This window comes from Myzus persicae, unplaced genomic scaffold (genome assembly GCF_001856785.1).
Source record: "Myzus persicae strain clone G006 unplaced genomic scaffold, MPER_G0061.0, whole genome shotgun sequence".
NCBI lineage: Eukaryota > Metazoa > Arthropoda > Insecta > Hemiptera > Aphididae > Myzus > Myzus persicae.
Genome location: NW_019104377.1, coordinates 832,962 through 852,283, shown reverse-complemented (window position 1 = coordinate 852,283; position 19,322 = coordinate 832,962). Strand labels below are relative to the sequence as shown.

General features: G+C 33.6%; 1 protein-coding gene across 4 annotated transcripts in view; it reads right to left on the bottom strand.

Moving 5' to 3' along the window:
* The window catches only part of LOC111041727 (glutamate-gated chloride channel), a 39,597-nt gene extending 21,491 nt beyond the window's left edge, over positions 1 to 18,106 (bottom strand). For all 4 annotated transcript variants that reach the window (XM_022326110.1, XM_022326112.1, XM_022326109.1 and 1 more), the window contains exon 1: positions 17,854 to 18,106. The gene's annotated coding sequence lies outside the window, so the exon portion shown is untranslated. The remainder of the gene's footprint in view (positions 1 to 17,853) is intronic.
* Between the last annotated feature and the right edge of the window lie 1,216 nt (positions 18,107 to 19,322).

Genomic DNA, 19,322 nt, shown 5'->3' with positions numbered 1-19,322 from the left:
AACTTATTTTTACAATATGCGTTTTAGAGTAGACCGCTGCCATAATTACAGCACTATGCGTGCCCACGGCCACTGCAGTGTGCACATAATATTATGTAAAACTGCAATTATTGGAAATAATATTACTCCTAAGTGTGTAGCAAAACAATAACTTTATAATACTTGCAGTTTGCGGATCAAGTTGTGCATTACGTGTAAAAAATGAAAAACAAAATTCTTATCCAAATTAAAAAGATACCGGATTTACGCGGCCGTGCGAAAAGGCGAACAACGACAACATTGTATACGAGTGCAGTCACGGACACGATGGCATTTCGCAGCAGAGCCGACCCCGCAGACGCGGATAGACCGAAACCTAGTTGACCCAGTTTGCAGCCGGCGACGTGTGCGCTCGTCCGACCACCGCAAGTCACTCGGAAGTTGGTACGAAGAAAAATAAAATCAGCGATAAAAATATTCTTTACCATATTATATTATATAATAGGGATCAACGGTCGTTTCGCAAACCCTAATAATATTCTACGGGGATGACCGCGAGACGTTTTTATGCCGATATATTATATTTTCGTATCATTGTGACGTTTTACCGAATCGAGGACCGAATATACCGAATATAGTCTCAGTCAAAAAAATTAATTTACGCACGTCATTTCGTCTCGCGTAAATATTAAGACATAGGTATAGTAACTGAAGCGGTCCTCACTCCTCGGGTCAGAGTTATTAGCCGTAGATATATAGCCATATACGACGTTTGCTCCCCGCCATTTTCGGGAGTCTTTAATATTACGAACAGAAATTAAATTAAATGTGTAAATGTTTAAATCGTGAAAAAAATTCTAAACAGGAATAATAGATGGATACGAGTAAAAATGTGTGCAGCCGATCGTGCTTACCAAGCTATTTGTTATTTTGATTTCTGTCTACGGAGTAACTGTTTTGATATGAAAATTAATTAAAATTAAATAGCCTGCCTTGCCTAATTTGACCAAGAATTATACTAATTTAATTAACCGACACGTGTATATTTTGATTTATTTAATGATTTCAAATACCAGGTGATCAAATAGGATATTTCCTGAGGACGAAACTTCCGTTTATCTATTACCGAACACGTGACGTGTAGTGCTATATGACATGCAGTCATAGCTCTTGAATGTAATACGTGCAGTGATCGGAATTCAGTGGCGCTGGAATTCGAGTGTTATTGGATTTCATCCTATTCGAAAATTGGCTGCGGACTGCGGGTGACTTATTAGCGTAGACAATTTAAAACTTTTAATATTTGAACATGCACCTTTGGAATTTGCGATGTCTTAAACGAAATTGCCCTGTCCGAGCTGCACACGGGAAGTCGGCTTCGAATCTAGTTTGTAGGCCTATTCGAAATGCCCTCCGCGTCACCGGGTCACCAGTTTTCAGAAAAGCGACGACGACGACGCAAAGTCTCGTACTTCAGCGACCGCGCAATGATCGATTTTATCGAGTGGGATGGGTAGCTTTGTCTGCACGTCATATAATATTGTAATATTACTATTACTAGGTAATCGGATTCTAAGGGATTCTCGGGTGACTCGCCCACCTGTATATTCGTATTCGCTATACGTCATATTGCATCGACTACGCCACGGTGATAATATTATATATTATTAATTAATAATACGAATTTACGTGTACGCAGTATTATACCATTATACGCGATAACCGCACTCCAGATATATATTAATATGTATATATACTCGGCCGGAGGGTCCAAGAGTATAATTATTTTCACTCTCTCTGTCGCTCGAAAAAAAACAGAAAAAAAACTACCCGTGTTTTCCAGGGTTCTTGTTTTTTTTTTTATTATTATTAATTATTATCGTTTGACAAACGCACGTTGCCTGCACCCTTTACCCCGGTGGCTCGAGAGCCAAACTAATGGCTTTGTGTGTTGTTATTATATATATATGTATGCTCGTGATTATATTATTATTTTCCACGCGATGCATGTATAATTATTCAATTTTTATACACGTCTCCCGGTTTAATCTTTCGGCCGTTCGCCGTATAATTCCGGGCAACGGATAATCTAGATTTCATTCCGCGTTCGGTTTAATATAGCAAAATATAAATATCGCGAGTAAACAGCACGCGTTTACACTGCGGTCTCCTACACTCCCCCCCCCCTTTCACTGACGATGCGAACGGATTTGACTCTTGAATTATTACAATAATATTTCATATTGCGATGGGAGAAAAAACCGAAACTAGTCCGACGGATGCGAGTGTGTGATAGTGTTGATATTTTCAGACGACGGCGGCGGGGTGCAGGATGTCTCGAAATACAAGGAATGAATAGGTTGAGGTGCACTGCTGGTGGTGGATATCATATTATTCCACGAAATGCGCGTATAAAGTATCGTTTGAGGGTTTGAGTCTATATATTATAGAGGCGTTTCCGTTGAACTAGATTAACTAGATTTTCAATTATTATTTGCACTGTATTGGAATATTGTCAGAACTTCAGCGGCGATACCGCAGAACACGTGTCTGAAATTTGATTGATTAAAACTCATGTCGTCGTACATTACAGTTTATAGGTTTGTAGACGAACACGAAATGTATACATATAGGTATGAAAGCATATCTGCGGGACGGCTTTTATAATATTATAATATTATTCGTAATGACAAATAAACCGAACGGATTTCCGTCGAGGGAAATATTAAACTTTTCCTAAAAAAAAAAAAACGAATTAATTTTTGTAGGCAGATAGGACGTGTATAAGCTCTTTTATTTCTGCAGGTGCCACCGCCGCCGCCGCCGTTTCTTATACCTATATTTTGTGACACTGCCCGCCCTCCCGCCGGCGCAAAAGTATGGGGAAAAATAAGAAGATAACATCGGCGGCACCGGCCGAGGTGTCACCAGCAAGCGCGCGTTATTATTATTATTATTATTATTATTATTATCATCATCATCATCAGTGGCGACGGCTGTTGTTTATATTTAGCCATAGCTGTCTGCGCGAACGTCGGCGGCGGCGGCGGGTGGCGCTGCAGGTAAAACGTCGGCGGCGGCGGCGGCGGCACAGGGGAAATTGATCTCGTGTCCTCCGCGCCGTTGCCCCGGGCTACCAGGTCGCCGCGACGGAACCCGTGACGTAACGCGCGAGTATACGTCATCGTTACGAGAACACGCCGCCTTCGTTACGAGAACACGCCGTCGTTACGAGAACGCCGCCGCCGCGTACATCATAATAATATCTCTATGGGTGTATGTGACATTATAATAATTGTACGCGACAGCAGCGACGAGCGTATATTATAATAATTGTCGTCTCGTTATTTTAACAATCGCACCCCCCCCCCCCCCCGCGGTATTGTTTTTCGCGCTCGCGTTCTCGTGTTTATTTTTCGTTATTATTTTTCGCGGAGTCCTATGATGTCTCTCACACGATAATACGGTCGCCGTTACTTTTCATACCGACTCGCGTGTCGCGGTTTTCCGCCAGCCCGCCGGCAAAAAAAGACCGAAATGTCGAAATGCTCGTCGTTTGTAGGTGTGTGTGTGTGTGTGTGTGTGTGTGTGTGTGTGTGTGTGTGTGTGTGTGTGGATGACAGTGATCGTCTGCTGCAGCTTTCGCCGGGGAACATATTGACATTCGTACATAATTCCCCCGCGGCCTCGAGTACCTGTAATAATACACGTGTACGCTGCGCACACGACAATAGTAACGTCGAAAATAAATTACGATTTGTTTTGAATTAGTTGTGCACATATAATACGTCGGGTTGTTTGTGAATAATACATTTAATAGTAAACCGTGAATCGTGATTATTTACCGTTCTGCGCACGGACAGTAATAATCGAAACCATACGTTTCTTTTAATTTGAATTTCATAAGAGATTGAATTAAAACTCCGAAATAAAGTGTCGAGTTTTCTCAGTTGATATGAATAACCGATCATTTTTAATTAAATTTCATCAAAAACTTATCAAACATATATATTATATTTTATGTACATCTGCAAGTGAACCTTTGAGCATCATTCTTCTTCGGTTTTTAATTTTAAGTTTTAAAAGCGACACCTAGGCACGTACATATACTTTAACTAACGTTAAACTCCCCAGACGACAAACTTTATGTGACCTAATATGTAAATATTATTAATTAGACTGTGAGAGTTAATTGTTTTCAGGTCCCGAGCGAAGAGAAGCGAAACATTACATTTTTTTTACAAACCTTAGTTATAATATAATTTATAGCAAAAAAATTCAATGGCTATATAGCCTATTTAGCTAAGAGTCTAAGACATACATTTGGCTGGAGAAAAACAACGTTTAGACATTTATATTTAACCTAAATTATGAGAAACGGTATATCTATTGGTATTTAATATTATCAATATAAATACAAATAATATGCCAACTGCAGCAAATGACACAATTCAAATGATTAAAGTGTGAGTGCAAATGGATAGTTAATTTTGGCTTGTCCGTAGTCCGTTGTTGGGTTTGGTTTAAAACAATTATTTTATGTTATTGTATTTTAAATTTGAATACACTAAACATTAAAAAAGTTTATTAGCACAAAATATATAAATAACCTAATAAATTGTACTTACCAAAATCGTGTATGTATAAATAATATACCAAGTTGGACTCAATACAAACCTGCAATGATTAAATCTATGATTAAACTACCAACGACTCGTGGCTATGATGGCAAAATATTTTAACTTATTTTAGAATAACATGAAAAGTTTAGTCAGTTCAACGAAACCACAAATAATAATTATATGCATAATTTACTAGTTATAGAATATTTGTTGAATGTGCCAAATTTCATATGAATGTAGTGAATAATGATTGACGCTTATTGAGTGGTATTATTGAATTTAGTTTTTATTACGGATTATGAATGGATATATTCGATATTTTAATGAACTTCTATTGAAAACCATTTTTTTTTTTATACACGAAAGTGGATTTAACACAATACCATTATTATTAATTAACCTATTATGATTTTAGGTATTTATATAATTTATAACGTTGTAATTAATAAGTTTCAAAACTATAATATTTTGAAAATATACGTATAATTATATACGTAAACTCATTTATGTTTTTAAACAAGTGGTAAATCATTTACCATTATAGTATAATAAATAATATATTTCAAAGTTACGATTATAATACAAAAGTTGTTGGTTTTAAATTTATTTTTGTTCTTTCCGTGATAAAAACCAGTAACCAACCCAAATCAGTTACACGAGTATGATCAATACGTAATTGCTCACTTACATAATATATGAGTAGAACCATTCCCAATGTTGCAAACATGCAATACATAGGTGTATTGTTAGTAGATAGGTAATAATATGGTTATATATTAGTATTAGGATGAACACATTTATCATAAGATCGTTTTGCTAATACAAAAAAGAAAATCAATATTAAATGATTAAAGAAAAATTAATCATACATCATAATAATATGAATATATAATAAATGATCTGTTCACGATTGAAAATAAATTAAATATTTCATCGACCTTTAATGTTTTTGATCATTATGTTTTGTTGGAAATATTTTTGATAAGAACATTCCACTTTTTTTTCACTCCCTATTTGATATTTTTTTTCAATATAATTGTTTCATAATGAACTCAACTACTCAACATAACAACATCATCAATCATCAAGTTCACACTCACGTGTTGATTACGTCAGAGATATATATTTTAATATCTAATGTAACACAACAAACAAGATGGCGTTGTAAACGTATATTATCTTAGTTTTTTATCGGGGTGGGAGTGAAGGAGTGTGTAGAGTATATAAATGATATATTTTGTTTAAAATATTTATGTGTATTCGAATTAAAAGATAATTGTGTCTATCATATTTAATGTTGAACCGTTTTTTAACTTGGATCAAACGTCTAGTACCTATTATATCACTGATACTGATCCATTGTAATTTGTAGGTATATGTGTACGTTTTTATTATAATATTATTAAAGCTATGACACATTGAGAGATTTTTCAATAGATGGTCCGAATATCTAGGACTTATATATTATGCACTTGACTGAGTGCAAATAAAATGTAAACCGTATGATTTCGATTCATCATGTTCGGTTTACTGTGGTCCATTTATATACGTACCTACATATACCTAAAGATATCATAGATTTAAAACTGCAAACGTGTAAAACGGTAGAATAAAGATATTTATTGGGAAAGCTGCCAGCTACCACTGGCGTATAGTACACATGAAAACGAAAGGGGTGCCGGGTTCTTCATTTTTCCACTCATCCCTTAAGCCTCGCCGGAAGCTTTTAATTTAGGCCACCTGCAGTAAACTTAACGTGTTTGCACACGGGTTCGAAAATCCCGGAAGTTCAGGAAGCAATAAGTCTGATAGTTTTCTCACGTCGAGTAAGACTATACATAGGTACGTGTGTATTGTACATATATATACACCATACACGAAACGGTAAAACCGCATACTACACACAAACATTTTAAAAATAATACACACGCAAACATTAAAAACGTGGTTTTAATAAAAAATAAAACCAAAACAATAGTTTGTTTCTAAAAAAATATTCTCAAAAGTGTTTTCTTATTTTAAGTTTAGTAACGTTATTTCTTGTTGTTTTATTTTTATACAACCAACAGTTTTTGAACACAACTTGTATTTGAAGTAAAATATGGTGATGGTAATATTATAAAATCTGAATTTCTGTATTAAATTGAATTGCTTCACTAACGTTGGTATAATTGAATATACTTTTGTTTATTAATCAAAATATAAACATAAATTCAAGCGATTAATGTTTGTGGAAGCGAAGCAATTGAATCAAGTAAATTATCCAATGCAAATCCCAATACTGAGCAGTCTTCAAAATATTCTCTCTTCCACTAAGCTATTTTAATCCTCGGGTCAGACGGATGTACAAATACTATTTTATAGGTCAATTTTTTCTTGCCGAATAAACAACATTTCGATTAGTTTTCGATGTACATGCAGAGAACGGTAACTGTCGGTTTTGGTGGAAAATAAAGAACAAAGTACAGATATAAATATTGGTCGCTTATGAATCGAGAGATATTTTCACAATTCTAAAAAAACACGGTCGACCTAAAAACGTCGTCATTTCACGCGCCGGTCACCAATTTAGCATATAAAATTGCATTACATTTCGTTTTCGATAAACGCCTCTAACGGGGGAGAATGATATTTCGATTTCGGTTGCTGCGAGGGGAGACGAGAAAAATGTCCGCCGCTGTAATAGCGATTCTTACGGACCACTGGTTGATATAGTACAGATTTTCCTCTTTTTTAGACGTTCCATAATATTAATATAATGAGGCACGCCGATCGTATAATAAAACTGTCGGGGAACCCAGACGAGCACGTTTATTTGCAAAAATGGATTTCGGGATACGCCGTAGTCGACCAGAAAGAATCTTGTTACCTCTATACCGTAATAACAGTCGTTTAAATAATACAATACTACATTATATTCCAATATTATTATTATTATTATTATTATTATTATTGTATAAACCGGAGCATTTTCGTCAGCGGATGGGACGCAATAAAATCACGCCCGCAACTCGTTAACCCGGTTAACGACGTTTTTCTTTTCGCAGCTCTGAGCACTTTAAATTTTAGTTTTTACCAAATAATAAACAGACACAAACGACGAACTATATTTTCGAAGTTTGCACGCGTACCTATTATACATATAATACTGTATTATAAGTTATAAAACGCAAACGGCGCTCTCGTACATCGCAACTATTATTGTAATAATATATAATAATATTATTATATACCTACTATATGTCTCACGATGGTACCAGCTACGGTTGTCGAGCACGGACAGCGTCGATATGAACTAGAAAAATAAAATATTATACGAAAATCGCCGCGTGTTATTCCTCTAGCGTTTGTATCATCACGTTTCAAAGCTTTTAGCGGGGCGTGGTCCACTACGAATAACACCTATATAAATGTATAAATACTTTTGTGCTTGTGTGTGTGTGTGTGTGTGTGTTAAGTACATGAATGAAAAAAAAATAAAAAAACGAAACGAGAGAAAAATATAAAACACCGAAACAAAAACAACCTGACAAATTTGTACTGCACACGCTGTACGTGAACGCGATAGTCGTGGTGTGTATGCACACGCCTCTCGAGTTCACCGGAGCCACCGTAGTCTGACACTCTCTCTCTCGGTCTGTCTCTCTCGCACACACACTCGTGTATATGCACGTACATAAATATCATAAATCAAACAATAAAATTAAATAAATTTAAAAAAAAAAAACCAAACGAAAAACAAACAATTTACAGCTCGAAATGTAACGCAGCCGAAAAAAAAACTGAAAACATCAGAGTTTGCGGAACGCGTAATGCGACAAACGTGAGCGTCGGCAACGACCGATAATTAAATTTTATGGGAAACGCCGAAATCGTGTTTTTATTATTGTTTTTTTTTTCCGCAGCTTTGTCTTATCGCGAGTATAAAAACAAATTATTATTTTCGCTGGCACACCAATTCAGCTGTTTTCCGGCCTAACGACACCCATCACCTATACTGCACAGATTTCGCCGTGAAAATATAATATTCAATAGTATTATCATAACCACGGAAGCCGCGCGATGTCAGTTCAGTGCCTACATGTTGTTATCTATTTTTGGGCAGCCAGGCAGGTGCACTCACACCGCAGCTGGTGTTCAAAATTCAAAATCTTATCGGTCTATGACACTTCTATATAATACCGTAACAATATGTTTGCGGAGAGTATATACGTGCAACGTGCTTATATGGACCGATGAGATGATATAATAATAATATAGTATAGTCTTACACGAGATGATGCACCAAAATTATTATTAACGATTCGTTGCACTCGTCCACTGTACCCAGTGTCGTAGCCAGGATTATGAAATTGGGAGGGGAGGGGGGGGTAAATACTCAAAACCTCCCCTGCAGACCGTACCCGACCAAACTGCAGTTTTTCAAATACGTCAGCAGCTAAAATGGCTGCAACCTGCACCACACGACGTGGATTCATTTGAAAACAGCGACTGGAATTGTACAATTATGCGAATGCATTCCGTCGAAGTGGACCTAACGAGTGGGTTATTATTCCGATAGAGAACAGTTACCGTCGTGGTGCACCTACGCGATATTTGTTTTAAATTTTACCGAAGAATTCGAGGAGAAATATATAATCGCACTTATGCATACTTATATGATATCGATCGTGAAAACGTTAGTGTCTGTCAGTATAATACTATAATATAGTACATAGTATTGTATGGTATACATTATATTATACATACCTACCGTCAAAATATTTTTACCGTATTTTAGTATTTATAAGACGAAAAGCTATAAATACACCGAGTGGAATACGCGATTTTGAGAACTATAACATTTCGAGGAAAAAAATTCACCCCAATCAGGCGGCCATTGTGTTCAAATGTGAACGATGTTTTCTCTAATGCGACACGATCCAGGTTTTGTGCGGTATTATTTCGGGAATATTAGAGCTACGGCTTAAGTTGCTTAAGAGTTAAAAGAAATATAATATGCGTGTATAGTGTATACATCAACCTATACAAATATTAATATTTAAATAATAATTAAAACTACTTTATCGCTATGACGCTATTCGCTTGTATGGATTTAAATAGATAGTCGAAATCAGAGCTATATAATCACGACATAACACTAATGCCATCACACTGAAAGTATTCAAATTTTCCATATTGACGCCATTATTATTAATATCATTTCATCATAAAATAAAATTGACCCGTAGTATGTGTTTTGAATTAAGCCAAATACATTATCCTAATGAATAGACAACACAGTAATGAACCGCAAATCAACTACTGATAGGTGTTTATTTTCTGTAATGGAATTTTTCTTCAATATAATATGGTAAAAAATAGTGAAAATATATTTTATGGAATCGATTGTTTAATATCACTTTTTTTTTTTGTCATTTAATTTTATGAATATTTGTTGAGAAATGTATATGAACCTGTATTTACCCCTACATAGTCTGACATGTTATAGTATTTTTCAAACTGTTAAAATAATAAAATCTTTTGTAGTGGTAACATAACCTGTAGGCTATACTGATATACAGTATACACATAATATATTATATAGTATAAAATTATTAAAATTTAAAAAAAAATACTTGTATTTGTATTCAAATACTTCGTGAGTATTCGTAAAATACATTTCTATAATAGCATTTTAAAAGTATTTTTAATACTTTTTTATTTAAATACTAGATCAGTGTCTTGATACTTTTTCAAAAGTATTTTTTGCAAGACTGTTCATATTATGTAATCAAAACTACCCGCATCAATGTCATCACATTAACGGAACTAGCGCATGTTCAGTTGGTATTTCACACTACGTTATATCCATACACATCATCATCAGAACAGCCTGCGCAGTACAATTAATTATTATACAATAAATTTAAGTCAATAACGGTAATGAAATATACAATATAGGTGCTGGTGTACGGACATGTTCTGGCGGACCGAGTGTGGTGTAATTATTGTCATAACTCACTATGCATATCATTAAAAATATGTCAAATATATCATCCCGAAGTAAAGTAGTTCTCTCGTGTATATATTGTCTCCGCATGACCGTGATGACTCTGGTATTGTGAAACAAACACTATACTTTACATGATATCAAATACAACAAACAATTTCGGTCGTTAAAAATAACGTCCAAACACAGCACCTACCTACACGGTGCAGGCGTGCAGTCAAAATTATGTTATGTGCTTATTGTTCTCTGGTTCACGAGTTCGTTTTAAATTTATTCACGCGGTCAATTGTTCGGTCGGGTTCATAAAAAAATTTGTCCGTGCATTTTAAAAATAAACGTCATACAATCTCCGTGTTATGGCGTTTTCAGGATTGACGCACTTGAATAATTTTTCATTCAGGATATCTGATAAAAATAGGTCGAGTGGTGGAAAAAGCTTGTATATAAAAACTATTCTAGCGTAATAATATATGTCGTTATGATTATGTGTACCTACCTACCCTTTCTGTTCACACGAAAAACTTTATATACGCATAGCGAAATTGCCCTGGTTAATAATTGCGCATAAACAAAATAATAATTAAAAATAACAATATTTTTATATTGCCATGAAAATGGTGGTATTTATTTTTCGTTATAATTATGTTATATTCAATTATACGTTCATTATGTGCGTGTAAAAAGTTAGGAATGAATTAACATTATAATTAAAATGATAAATTGTGCTCAGATATCCAAGTGGTGTTGATTTTTTTTGATTTACACATATTTTTGAAAACTCGATTTATAATAATATATAAGGTATCCCTCGTTTGTTGAAAATCACATGCCATTACCACTTATTATTATTTAACGGGTGTACTTGTTTAAGAATTACGGGGCCCGGTACTTGCCTCCTGGGAAATTCTATGAATTGACTTGGCTCAATGCCATAATTTTCAACACAAGGAAATTATAGCCAAGAACACGAGTTTTTGTGTCTATTCGATAAATCTCGAATACAAATAGTACCGTTAATGGGATTTGCATGTTTTGAAAAAAATCATATACCTAACAAATTAAATAATAATTAAGGCGCTAAAGTGCTGCTGAATGGGCGACCGAGGCCCATTGAAATTTGAACGAGTTTCGGTGTGATATATTATTTACATCCTGTGTGTCCACTGCATTGCATCAAAATCGGATTTTTTATAAAACACAACGAGGCACATTTTTTGTCCATTAGTGACATACGCTGTCGACATTCGAACTAATTAGGTGGTCAGGTGTGTATGTCGAGTGGACATTTATTAGGGATTATAGAGACAGGCACGGACAAAATGAACGGACTTACCTACAATTGCGTGCAAAAAATATAAAACAAATCCTTCACATACCCGTGGGGTATTTTAGTTTTTTGTACAATATTCCGTTGGTTTATACACATGTAATGACGAATGTGCAAATATTGCACACGTTGGAGGAACGATACAGCTTTAGTGTAAAACGTATTACACGCACACATATTATTACGGGAGGATATACACGGAAAAAAAAAGTACAGCACTTAGGACTCTGTATAGTTAACGAGTTTTAATCTCGTAACGCAGCCGAAAGAAACATTTTTAATACGTCTGTCGACAACATTTTAATTGGAATCCGGAAGAAAGTAAATATAATATAACAAAACACCAAATCACGGTGCATGTATTTATATACATCGTCCAATTATAAGTTGTATCATACCATGATGGTCACAGCAGCGGTGCATCACCGGAAAATCAAAGTTAACAATACACAAGTTCGAAAGGAGTTTTAAGTTTGCCGGAAACGTATAATTGACTTGTTACTGTTAAGTTTATCATATCTTTCAAAGCGTTTGAAATCTGTCGAGGACAAAATATTAAAGTGTAAAATGTTTATTGTGAGTTTTTTTTTTCAAAATTATTTATCTAAAAAATAAATTGGCAGCATTATTGGCCATTATAGTAAACAGTTATTTACAATGACATTTTGTATTGATTTTTACAATAGGTTTTTGTAAATATATATAGATACATTCAGTCAACTTATAAATATTCACTTCTTTTTAGAAGGAATCTGTTTATAATACTCATAATATGCACGATGCAGCCATTATACGTTATGTGTGCAGAAAAGTATTATATTATTTGAAGTCTATAGTATCTATACATTATAGTAGGTAGTTATAACTTTTAAGTGTACAATATTATATTCTCATAGGTATGAATGATATATACATATATCATTTATACCATCGCATTTTATATAATATACTTATAATACATATATAATACACATCAACATACTATACTATATACAAAAATGTAGAAAGCGTAAATAAATAACATATTTTTTCAAAATACATTTTGTATCTCATTTACTATCTACTTTTATTTTTAACAATAAACAAAAAATAGAGAATTTTCCCCACCTTGAAAAAAAAAAAAAAAAACACTCGGCCGGTATCGAACGGTATTGTTGTTGGTTATCTAATCAAAAAAATAATCATTTAATTCAAGAAAAAAAGTTTTGTTTGTTTAATCGCTTTAAATAATATTATATTATTTTCTAATAATGCGTTTAAATCATTCTTTACAATATTATAATTTTAGTATAAATCATAGTGTATTAAATCCTGATCGGATATATTTATTTTTTAGGTATTAGTTAACAAACTATCTGAAAAAAGAGTTGGTAACTAGTTTATTATTTATATATTATATATTACGATGTGTATGAATGATAAATTACTATATTTAGAAGTATTTGCGATGTAAAAAAAATCACGAAATAGGTAAAAAAAAAAGGTTTTTTTTAAGAACTTTTGTGTTTTTAGTTTGTCATTACTTATTTGTATTAAGTAACATAAACTAACAACTAACATCAAAAGTAAATTTGTCTGTTTAGAATTAGATGGACAAAACTAAGCAAAATTTGCAAAAAGTTTGCTTAGAATTTTGAAAGGTTTTGCCGATGTGCTTCTTTTTTGACTAAAACTATTTTGATATTAACCATTTTAAAACGTGCATAGAATATTTTTTAATTTTTAAATTAATCAAATTTAGCAAATATTTTATTACCTGTGTATTAATTATTTTATTCATTTAGTATGTGAATAGATAATAGTTTAAACGTAATGATACAGATTGACAAAAACTATAAGACTTGAAAACTTCTATTTTGAAAAAGCAAGAAAAATGTTATAGTATTAAGTACATATGAATTGAATACATCAATTTTTGTTAAAATAATTATTAAGTATAATGATATAGTTATTAATAATTATCAAGGAAGCTTATAGAAAAAGAAATAACTATTAATAAATTAACAACGATTATAATAAAAGTATCTCTTACGCTTTAGTATTATAAATGCACTGAATTACATTTTTAACGGAGCTTAATATACAATATTTAAGGCAAAACAAAAAATATGAACATTTTCAAATGGAACATACTTTTTTTCATAGTATAAATAATAATTATCTTTTTTCTTGTGATTGCTTGAAAATGAATAGAAATGTAACATTATTCGGGAGCAGTAAATCCGTATGTATAAATACAGTTTTATACACCTGAACCTACAACCATTATCATTATGATTTAAGTACGATACACTTTAAGTATTGTATGCATGAGGATTCCTCTTGTAAAAACAATACTCATCACATATTCATTAAATGAAATATTTATTTCCATCTGACAAGCGATGTGCTTATAGTTACGAATGAAATGTGGGAATTACGTATGATTAAAAGCATAATATGTTATATGGGATTAATGTTCGATTTGTTTGCTGTTAATGTTTTCTTTACTTCAGGTTAACAATCATAAAAATTTTACCAAATTTTATTTCTTGCCTGGCTTCTCAAATATAAAACAGAGGAGAACAATGATGTAAGTTAAATTAAATTTAGCATTTGTTCATTTCGATCATACACAGTATACACACAGTAATTTTAAGGGACAATATAAAGGATAATTGCCAGATTTTCAGCAAATTGTCGTCATCTAAGTGATGGGATTGTGTCACAAGGTATTAAGGATTATGGATTATGTATAAGATAATAAAACAAGAGGTAAAAAACATTTTGTGACAAATGACAATTGAGTAAACTAAACTTCGGCAATAGTGTGATGAATTTCATAACATTTTACCTTTTTGTCCTCAATTTTCTGTATAAATGTTATGTTTTATATTGTTGTCATCATGTACATCCATTAACAAATAACATATTAGGTCTAATTATTTAGTGAAAATATGATATTATAGCAAAACCATAAGTTACTAGAATTCGCTTTCCATATTGCGTATTATCGACTTATGACTAAATGTCAAGTAATTTAGAAATGTATTCATTTTTTTGGACAAGCTTATAATATAGGTACAAAGTTAATTAATTACTGAGACAAAATAATGTTAATATTTAGGTAAATTTGGTGCAGCAGTTTCAATATTTAGGTAGCTTACAGTTTTAATATAAACGAATTACTCGAAGTAGAAGTCATGTTAATTCAACAGAACACCTACATTATTAATTGATATAATACAACACATATTTTAGGGTATAATCATGTTTTTAATTATTTTAAACATTTTAAGAAACATTTAACAATTCGGGTTCCTAAATGAAATATAATATGGAGTAGGTAGATATCATATTGTAAGTACCTACCTGCGTATTTCATGTAGATTACACATTGCGACCTTACCCGGTATTTTAATTAATTATTCTATTATACCCACCTAACACTCGTCTCGTTTCGGTCACATTTAAACATGTGAAATTGTTATTTTTAATTTGTTAGCTAAATAATAAATAATATAAGTGAATATTTCGATCACAACTTATGTTTTTTTTCAAATTGTATATTAATTTTATAAAAATTTTAGATCAGTAAAATTGCAAAAATAGCTAGATAATACAATATTCAATCTTTCAGCCTTTATACCTAAAAATATTAAATTATTTTTTAAATTAAAAACGAAAAATATAAATTGGATGACTTAAAAATGTTTTTATTTTTAAATATTAATAATTTTTGAAATGTTTAGTCAAAATTAAGTAAATTTATCATTGACAAATAAATAGGTTGGCACATTTTGTAATAAATTATGATCACATTCAAATATTCAACAAGGTTAGTCGAGTTTCACTATACACTAAACACCCCATAATATCGTAGTGTCAATGGGATTTTCTCGTGTATTTGTTTCGTTTTTAAGAATATTATTTGATTTTATTGCAATATTGATTTTGCAATGCGTTATGGGGGTCGACCGGAAATTTGGCAGACAACGTACAAATCGAAGGGTTCCCTATATACGGCAATATACGTTATACATTTGTAATATACAGTTTATACTAATTACACTTAGATTTGCACATAACGAATTTAATTTTTGAAAACTATTTTAACACGAAGGGATTAAAAAAATATTGAACTTTGAAACGGTTATTTCAACTCGGAGGTACACAGTTTAACAGGGTTAACACAACTACGATAATTTGATATTATAATTGTAGCGAACAAAGTACATAATAATGAATACCTCCACAATAATTTTATAAGACAGAAATTCCGAAATAATATAATATTTAGAGGTTTGGACCTACATATTTTATTTCCATAAATGAAAGGTAGTGAAATACCTATAATATCTTATAAGGATATTGTAATTTAAACCTACTACTCATAGTTTGTAAATTAACAGTTAATTGCATTAATAGAACGTGCAGTTTATATATATGTTTTTGAATTATGCAAGTCTATCAAAAGTTTTTTTTTTCAAATAAAGATAAAACGTATTTTAAGTGCCAGTATACATTACATTTTTTTTATGTAACGGAGTGAAATAAACCGAGAGAGAAGTAAACGTCTTTAATAGTATCCAAACTATAATTAATAATATTTAGAAATTTCATATCTGTTATTTGAGGTTTGCGAAGGGCCAACATTTTTGTGTCATAATTTACAAGGCAATTGTATAAAATATATAACGTAGTATAAATATATTTCAAAGTTCTTGAAACCAGCAAATGTTAGATAATTAAAATATTTAAGATACAAATATACAATCAAAAAATGTTTAATTACGCTTGAAAATGTATTTAGTTTTTGGAATAACGATTATATTGTAATAGTATACCTTATTTATAACAATATTAAAACTTTAACAAAATCGTACTTTTCTAATAGGTGTATGATATATATAGTATTGCAATGATAAAAAACATCCGTTGTTAGTTGTTTTACTAAAATCTGATCTCGTATACAACGGAATTAAGTTCAATTTCTTGATAAATAATTGTTGATGTCATTTAAAAACACATGTTATAATTTCTTGATTTTATGCAAGTCAACATTTTAAAATCTTTCCCCCTCGAATATAATATTAGTTAAAATTAAAACCGTACACATAATTAGGATATAAAACTATATAATATTGTGGTGTCACCAAAACTATTATTTATAGCTCCGACATACCTGAAAAGTAGAACATACAAACGCATATAAAGCAAATATTGTTGACATTATTTCTCAAATATTATATAATATTCGTGTGCACAACAGTTACCTAGTACAATATTATATTATAATTTATAATTTACAATGACAACTAGCAGCAGGCAGGTAAGTCGTAGGTGCGCTGTACAATAATCGTGTCTGTCATTACATCGTAGGTACTTCAATAACATACTTAAGCTACTAAAATGCGAAATATAAACAATTATAGCAGATAAATGTGTATAATTATTTGTTTAATTGTCAGTTATTGCAATATTATGTATATACCACACACTGCACATATGTGCACTGTTCTAACGCCGTACATATAGTCCACCTGCACTAGAAGCCTATATTATGACATTGAAGACAAATAAATAAAACTAATGTTTATGTACCACAATATTATATATGCACAGGAAATCGTTGCGATTTTCAAAACATCGGTAAACAGATAACGACAACAACAACAGAATGGCAAAAATTGTAATTAATCGCAGCTGACGACGTAGCTATATGATAGATAGACAATATATACACGAACGTTTTGTTGTTGTCGGCACGTCATCGCGGTATTTTGACGGGACGATTATATCATAATACAATATTATTAATTATTATAATATACCTACACTAACGATATAATTATAATAATTATTATTATTAATGCATGTAGTGACGGCGGCGACGATTGTAGAAAAAAAAAAGTAAAAATAAAATTCGCGTGCTCGTATCATTAACTACTCACCGCTGGTCGGCGGCGTCTACTCGGCGTCGGCGGCGGCGGCGGCGGCGGCGGCGGTCTCGCTACAAGAGAACACGGCCCTGCATTTTGCGCCGGCGGGGCCCACGTCCGTCGCTGTCCGTCGGCCGTGGAGATGTGTCGTCTGTCGGCGCGCGCGAACCGCACACGGAGAGGACCACCACCACCAGACCGAGCAACAGAGAGAACACCTCCTGCTGGTGCTGCTGCCGCTGGTGCTCTGCATGTATACGCGGCGCACAGTCACCGTGCGTCGGTGTGCGCGCTTAACCCGCCGCCGCCGCCGCCACCGACCGGGAGTGCGCGTATCGACCGGGCGCGGGCAGCCCCCCGGAGACTGGGCCCGGTGGACCACCAACGCAAGCGCCGTCCCGACTTTTGTGGGTGGACGACGGGGTGGTCTGTGGCCGGCGGTGGTGGTGGGTGGTGGGTGTCGGGCGGCGGCGGCGGCAGCGGTGGTGGCATTCTCCGATGAGGCGCGCGCGACGACGACCCCGCCGAGGGCCTAATGAAGCGCGAGCGATTGACGTTCCGCAGGAGTTTTTTTTTCAAAATAAAAAACGTTCGTTTTATCAGTCTCCGCCGTTCCCTCCGCGAGAACCCTCCACGGGTAGACAGTTTTTTCTTGGTACTCATTGGTCGGTAGAGGAGGTGATCACTGCAGGACGTCTGCGGTGGTTGACCGGACGGATGTGTGATGTAATAATCAGTAATTATTTAGACATAATACGGGTACGGATATACGGCAAGCACGTCGGTGACACCAGGGTTAAAATTCCGGGGGGGGGGGGGGGGTCTGCAGACCTAACCAAAACTGTTACCTTCATATAACCCGTATGGAGGCTACTCCCACACCTCTCTCCAACATACTGCAGCCATCAGAAATTTTAGAGCGAAGCGAATTTACGTGACACTATCGTGAGCCAAGTTAGCCTAAGCCAATCATAGAAATGGTCTACACAAAAATATTCTACACACCTACCACTATATTATCTTATTGACTTTTTTTTTAACATTAATAACTATGTATAACGCAATAGTAACAAAAAACCAAACACCATTTCATAGTCAACATTTTTATTTTTTTTTTGAGCATCCCCAATCCACCCGTAGTAGTGGCATTTGCAACGAATCATACAGCAAATACAATACAATTACTAAAATTAACAGGAGCAAACGATAATACTATGCACGTAATTATTTTTATATAGCTGTAATAAAAATAATAATAATTATACAATAATACGTATAAACGTGAACAATTATCAGCAGTGAAAATTATTCTGGACCCCTATAGGGTATTAGGGGATTAACGCGGCTGCGACTCCCTCCCCAGTTGTTGCCACTGCTTGGCCGAGAGAATAGTTTATTGTTCATATTAAATATTAATGTAACACACACACACACACACACACACACACAGGCGCCAACCATATTATATTATATATTATTTA